Raw genomic sequence first — 7,655 nt, 5'->3', positions numbered from 1 at the left:
CGGCTCTTGGCGCGAGTGGAATCCACGTTTGCTCTTCCTCTTCTAGCGGTGCAAAGCTCGGTCATCAGGAAAGTTTGAAGCCTTGTTAGCAAAAGTTTCCATTATAAACACTCTGGTGACTGTCACCTCTGGAGAGGATCTAAGAATTAAAATCGCCTGAGGTCACCTGTCCAGTCCAGCCATTCACAAGCAGATAGATATCCTTAAAGAGGCAGCTCAAGCCCTCTAGCAAACTGTCATGCAGACAGCAGCCTACTCTGACCTTCTCCTCCTCCTCTCTGGGCTTTCGGCCAGGGCAAGTGAGGAGCACATGACAAATGGTGTGAGGTCAGCAGAAAGGACCCTCAGGTACCTGCCTCCCATAAGGGGCTCTGCCCACCTGTGCAAGCTTAGGTGGCCCCTCTGTGGCAGAGCAGTTGCATCACTGGGACTGGAGGTGATGCCAAGTAGCCCTGCCAGCCGAGAGCCCCATGGTGACCGGAGTAAGTGCTGCCAGTTCTGTGCAGAGCAGGCCATCAATCCTGGTTTGTTAGGAGAGCCTCCGCATCGGGTAGTGCTTTGCACCGGCTCAGGAGCCCTCAGAATAGCCAACGTCGAAGCTTGATTTGCTTCTCTTGGGCAATTGCTTGGAGTCTTTGCCTTTTGGCAGATATTCTTGATTCTACCCTCCTGGTCCCATTTCCTTCTCCATCATTCAGCTGTGTGGGCTGCAGGCCTTTCTCTTCTCTCCTCATGCGCCATGAGCAATCCCACCCACCGTCCTGGCTCCACCATCCCATCATGCTGATGATGCCTAATTTTCTATCTCCAGTCCTCACCTCTCTCCTGAGCTACCTGCCCATATCTCCAATTGTCTACTATACAGGTTCACTTGCATGTCACACTCAAACCTCATACCCCAAACATCCCAGACCTAACTCATTGTTTCGTCTACATTTGCGAGCCAGATTGTGTGCTTCATGGGATGGCATTTCATCCAAGTCTATAAGATGACTCAGGTGACTAGAGCTTAGTGTGTGGGCATGGTACATATTCCTGGAGATTCTATTTTTTACTGGAAGGCAAGTAAAATACCATCGAATAGAATACAAAATCTATATTAAAAATTAAGGTGGAATTTAAGACTAAAGAAAATGTGTCTGCAGAAGCTGTCTTAGACTATGCCCCCAGTTATCAATGGGGTACAAATGTGTTCTTTCCATAAAGGACTTGAGTTACCTTGGATTAGAGCATAGACATGCAAAGTCATCTGTAGGAGAGAGAATGAAGAGTTCCCAACTAGCAGGCCTTGGTTGTAATTGACTGAATGTGTTAGCTGGGGTTCGCTAGCAGTGGGGCCCCAGGAAAAGGAGTGTACTCCCATGCACTAACCACTGAAGGGGAAGTCTTGGCCAGTAGATGTCTAGACCTGTTGACAAAAGCATGCGTAATGTGAAGACTGGGTGTAGGAGGCATACCCAGCCCACTGTGAGCATCCCCACACCATTGACAAGCATATAATATTAAGTTGTAGGCTGCAGGGGAAATTTAAAATTTTTCCTCCTAGTATCTGCTCATCTCATTTTCATTGATAGTGTTTGTTTCTCAATTAGTGTTTGAGATTCACCTCATTCTAAGGCCACATATTTTAGGTAGGGTCCTACCCCCAAGTCAGGCCATAGAGTATGGGATGAGCCTACACTGGTCAGCATGCTTCATTTCCCTGATTACAGTGTTTGGGTCTCAGGACTTTGGCAGAACTCCTAGAAAAGCTAGAAAAGAGGCTGTGTCCTCACCTAGTTTTGGAGTTGTGCATGTGAGACTGGAGCCAAAGGCAGCCACTTTGCCACCACGTGGAAAGGATTTGTCTGAGAAAAGAGTCACCCAAGAGGAAGGAGGGACAAGAGATGTAGAGAGAGAAACTGAATCCCTTTGAGCTCTTCCACTAAGTCCTGCCTGAGGTCAGCTCTCCTTCTGGATTTTGCAGTTGTATGAACCATTAGATCTCCTTTTCTCTTAAGCCAGTTGGGTTGGGTTTTCTGTCACTCGCAGCCATAAGGATTCTAATGGCCACTTGTACATCAAATCATCTAAGCTTGATGGCAAGTACACATTTGTTTCTTCTCAGTTTCCTTGATTTCATTTCATTATTACCAAGCTGCTTTCTGATTATCGTTGATTTTTTAAGATGGTCTTCCCAGGGGGAGCGTATGTTCTGACTACATATGTTCATAGACTTTTATCATCTAAATAACAGTTTTCTTAAAATTGTAAGGAAGTAAATGTGTTTTTCTGCTTTTATAATTTGGTCACCCTGAGCCTGATTCCTTAGAGAAGGCGCAAGTTGAGTTTCTGACTTAAAAGATTGAGGGTCAGTTTCTAGATTGTGGAAAATTGACCAGAGTAGTAAATACAGCCTCTGGGCCTTTTCCCTTGGAGAACAACCTGATTTAATGTGTAGCTGTGTGAATATCAAAACCCTTTTATCTCTTCATTCTTCAAGAACCATATGCAATGTCTTCTCCTCCTCTTTTCTCATTCATTCAATGATAATTTACCAAGCACTTGGGTACACATAGTGAAAAAACTGATAAAAACCCTTGCTCTTCTTGGGCTTACATTCTAATAGGAGAGACAGACAATAAACAAGACAGATACTTAATATAGATAGTAGTAACTGTCTGGGGAGACTGGGATGTTTTAGATAGCATGATCAGAGCAGCACTGCTGAACAAAGACCTAAAGAGAGTGAGGGAAGTAGCTGAGCAGTCATCTGATAAGAGAGCCCAGAAAAGGAAGCGGCCCATGCCAAGGGTCAAGGCTGTAGCTGACCTGGCATGTGGGTGAGGGCTGAGCAACCGGAGATGAAGTTAAAGAGAAGGAAGCCCAGGGCACGTGGGCATGTGGCAGTCAGAGTGAGGGTGTGTGAGGTGGGAGCACTCAAAGGCTCTGAGCAGAGCAGTGACAGGATCCGACTCATATATGGGTGGGATCCCTCTGGCTGCCACGCTGAGGATGGGTTACAGAGGCTGCGGCAGAAGCAGGGGACCAGCTGGGAGCTGATGGTGGCCTGGATAAGAATACAGGCTGACAAGACAGGATTTGATTATATACTGGATCCCAAGTGAAAATTGAAGGATGGCACTGAGGTTTTGTTTATTTATTTCTTTGCTTATTAATTTATTCTAAGTACGCATGTGTCAACTTTGTTTATGCTACAACGGACACTTATTTTGTACCATTGTCAGTTGTGTAAGTGTCTGTTCCTTTCACTGGACTGTGGGCTTCGCTAGTGTCCAGTGCTTTTATTTTTTCATCTTTGATCTCCATAAAATCTCTGTAGGAGGCACTCCTGCAAGAAGAATGTGTGACAAAACTGAAAGAACCATATGACTGGGAGTCCAAGAAACTCTTTTTTGGGAACCCCTGTGCGAGTGCAGAGGAAGAAAACAGGGGCATTTTTTTCCTTACTGGCTGGGGACACAGGCAAGCGGTGCAGTTATGAGGGTAAAACTCAGGACCAGTGCCTGGTGGGGTGGACCCTGAAGGTGTTTGAAGGTCAGAGGAGATCTGGACTTCGGGGTGAGTAGACTGGGCATAGTGTGAGGAGCATCAGTGGTCTTGAAATGTGGCAGATCATCTGCGATAACACAGAGCAGAGCAGAGGCAACTGGCAGTGGCCATGGACTTGAAGAATATCTGGGTCGGCAGCCTGGTAGATTGAGGTGCACTAGGCATAAGTCACTAATTAGGGCCAACAGAGTGACAGTGGCCAGTGGAGTGGAGGAGTGGACATGGGCTAGAACAGGGAAGAGAGGCAGATTATAAATGCAAATATCCCTTCTAAAGGTCCTCCATCCCTTTGGAGATTCTTAAGGAGATACAAAGAGGCAGAGGACTGAGACCATGCAATTTGGTAGGGGGCTGATATTGATCTAGAGGACAAACTACAAGCTATTAAAGTGACCTTGCCGAGGGTAGGACCTAGAGGATACTTTTGGCTTGTAAGTGTTGTCCCTTTACGGCAGTTCTGTTGATAACTGCTAATCTCCCCTGTTCTCTAGGTTTACTAACAATGTTCAGGTGGTTTTGTTCTGGGTCCAAACATCTTCTTCATTTGTCTTCTCTTTAGCTCTGTGGTTTGTGAATGTCCCATACTCACCCATGTCCCTTGCTGGCCCCTGCCGGTCAACACTATGCTGGTTGCTCCCCTACATCAGAGCTTGTAGAAGGATTGCTGTGTACTCTGTCTCTCTGTCCACAACTGTTTCTAAAAATCAGCCTTTAATATACACAGACTTCTGCCTCAATTGTATAGCCCTAATCATTTTGGCTTTCTTTATTTCTTTTTTATGAGATCGACTGTCTTCTGATTACAAAAGAAATACATGCCCATTGTAGAACTCAATTGATTTTCTAGAGCTTTTATTGTAAATTTGCATTCCCTGTGCCCATCTGGCCAATTTGGGAGATGCTGGAGGGGCAGTTCTCTCTGAATGCAAATTCATTCTGTGCAGCCTTTGCTGGTGAAAGGACTTCTGGGGAAACAAGTATTCACAGCTGAGTGCTGCCTGGACAACCTTTCTCATTGCGCAAACATCCTTCCCCTATAGTTGTTTATTTGTCCCTCCCTTTCAAATGTGCTTTTAGGAACAACAGCTGGAATTAAAAGGCGTTCACTTACCAGAAAATGTCTTGAAGGGGCTCTGAGGCTTCCTTGTTTTGTGCTCTCCACTTGGACAGTTCACATGTGATTTGAAGGGCTACCTCATCTGTGTACGATTTTGTAGTTCCTTTGTGTGCTGATTTTATCGGGCACGCTCTGGTTTCTGAGTATATGCACTTACATTCATTTGGTAGCAGGAAAAATTAGGTACTTAACAAAACCCAGTTACTAGTGCAGGCTATACATTTTCTCCTACCTCTTTCCTCCCCCCGAACTCATTAAATGCTACGGGTCATATATGTGAAAATCACCTGTTCTCATAAATGCCAGGGAGAAAAGAACAACATTTATGGAACATCCAGTCTGTGTCACTCACGCATCTTCCGTGATTCATAATCCTCACCACGACTCTTTGAGAAAAGTATTGTCCTCATTTTATAGATGTCCCTGGTAGATGGATGAAGAAACTGGGACTCAGAGAGGTTAAGGATCAGCCCAGGAATTTCAAATTCGATCACCAAAGTTGCTGCAAATTTGGGTAAGTTCTTAAATACTATTTCAGGGCTAGGGTCAATTAAACAATGGTTTAATTGTTAAATTGCAAAGACCAAAAATGTTGCTTTTCTGTCCAGATTATTTTTTTCAACTCTTTCTCAAGTCTACTTTCTCCTCTTCAACAACCCAGCCAGCCAGTTGCCCAGGCATTGACATACAGCTGGGAGCAGATTTATGTGCCCGTGGACAGGAGGGCCCAGGGAAAGCCTACTGGCCTGGCTGGTGCGGGTGACAGCCTGGTAATGGACCTCTGAGAGTGTGTGTGTGAATTAAGCACCTTTCATTTCCTTTGCTGCAAAAACATCACTGAAGCTTGAATAATCCTTGGGTTTTCCCCATTTTCAGACAGAAGAAAATCGGCGCAAATTGGCTGGTGTGTTTTTCCCTCTAGGCTTTGATCATTAATCATCTTCAGCTCTTTCCTGCCCTCCTGCCACCCTTGAAAAAAAAACACCCCCATGCACAGCCATTTCTGGCGCCACTGAGAATCATTCACTAGGCAATTTGTTCAGTCTTGAGTGTAATGAAGGTGTGCATGCAGCACTTTGGAGGCTGGTTCTGTGGAAAAGGTGCCAGGCTCTTCTGCTCAACGTTGGAAGAAGGCTTATTCAGGGCCTTTTGTGCAGGTTGGCCAAGCTGATTGGCTTTGATATCACAGTCTGGTCCCTGTACTTGAGCCAAACAGATGTGTCTCTGCAGGCCTCTCCAACTGACACCAGCCAGAGAAAGCTTCATTTGTCTTTGCAAGGCCTCCCTCAATCCACACTCTTTTTGGAAAAGATGCTGGAAATTCTGTGCTCCACGAGTTGATACTGGCAAGTATTCTGCTGGTTTGGGTAACTCCGGGCCCACAAGATAGAATCCTGGCTCCCTGGGATTAGGACACCTCAAGGGGTCATCTAGCGACTCCTTTGCTTCTAGGGAGGGACACACCCAAACCTTCCAGCAAAATGTCTCTCCTTTCCATAAGTGCAGCGCTTCACTGAGTGCGGAACCAGCGGCCCTTTACGCACACGCGCTCCCTCAGGCTGCACCAGGGCTCTACTGGATAAAGCTGGATGGAACCTGTGACACCGCTGATGTGCAACTACTTTTGTCCTGAAAAAGAGACAATTTCATAAGGTTCAACCTAATAAGTATTATTAACCTCATTTTCCAGATGAAGAAAATGAGACTCAGAGAGGTTTACAATTTTTTTCTAGTAAGTGGAAGAGTCAGGGTTTTTACTCAGAGTTGAGTGATTCCAAATCTCACTGTTTTTTAGCTTTTTCAAGTTGTGAAACATTTTAATCATACACAGAAGCATATGTATGTAGACATCATATTTAATATGTAATTGGAAAAGAGGCAGAACAGTGTTATTTTAAACAGAAGGCTGTAATATTATGCTATTTTGTTTTTACTGTTGTTTGATTAAATTTGGCATTTCAATAGTGGTGGAAATATCTTGTATAATTTTCATTTTTCGCTAGAGCAAGGAAAAAAAACAATTTCCTTCTCTTTCTCCCACAGAAAGGTACATCATCCCGACTGGTATACAATACACGCCATGCGTGACTTAAACACTCCCCATCAGTGTTTCCATGAACATGTGATTGCACTGTTTTGCATTTTTAAGTTTTATTTCATTGATATCAGATTGTGATTTGCTTTTCTTTTTTCCTTTTGTGCCTTGTCTTTTACTCAATTTCCATGTCTTATCTATTTATGTTGCAGTAAGTAGTTATAGCTCACTTATTGTAACTGTTGAATAGTATTTTATTAGTTGATAAGCGACAATTTACTTATCCATTTTCTGGTTGATGTGTCTTCTGGTTATTTCCAGTTTTCCAGTATGACAAACAGTGCTACAGTGAACATCCTTACCTGTGTCTCTGTGTATACATTTGAGAATTTCTCTAGGATTGAACTTCTAGGTCATAGCGCACGAACCTCTTCAATTTCATTGGTTGTTTCTGAATTCCATGCTAAAATGGCTGCATCAATCCACACTCCTATTAGCCACATGTGAGAATTTTCTTTTCTCCACATGTTCATCAATGCACGGTATCATCAGACTTTTACATTTTGCTGATATGATGATGTAAAAGGGTATCTCGTTGTTTTCCTCCTTCCCTTTCCCCCTTTCTTTCATAACCTCAGAGGAAGAGATGCTACACCTGCAGAGACGATCTCTCTGTGTGCTGGTTTGTTCTCTTAGGAGTGAGAAGGAGTAGTATTGGGCATGGGTTATATTAAACCGGCCATGTGGTTATTTGCTCTGTACATGGACACTTGAGACACACAGCACCCCGCACTGCTGATCACCCTTCTATGCTTGAAGAGTTTCCCATTTTATGGGTCCCACCTCCCTAGGTTGAAACCATAAGCACTCGTCACTACCCTCCCAAGGATGATCTGTCGATCAGACACATACACGTGAGACAAATTTGGAATGTAAGGAAGGAAGTGCTGT

At 44.3% G+C, this 7,655-nt stretch overlaps 1 long non-coding RNA gene across 1 annotated transcript; it reads left to right on the top strand.

Moving 5' to 3' along the window:
• Positions 1-2,959: 2,959 nt before the first annotated feature.
• On the top strand, positions 2,960-6,633 carry LOC109548131 (uncharacterized). The gene is made up of 4 exons (XR_002174144.3): positions 2,960-3,561; positions 5,087-5,183; positions 5,900-6,015; positions 6,176-6,633. It is a non-coding gene; the product is annotated as an uncharacterized lncRNA (long non-coding RNA).
• Positions 6,634-7,655: the final 1,022 nt, after the last annotated feature.

This window comes from Tursiops truncatus, chromosome 2, assembly GCF_011762595.2.
Source record: "Tursiops truncatus isolate mTurTru1 chromosome 2, mTurTru1.mat.Y, whole genome shotgun sequence".
Classification (NCBI taxonomy): Eukaryota; Metazoa; Chordata; class Mammalia; order Artiodactyla; family Delphinidae; genus Tursiops; species Tursiops truncatus.
This window is presented reverse-complemented; position numbering and strand designations above follow the sequence as displayed.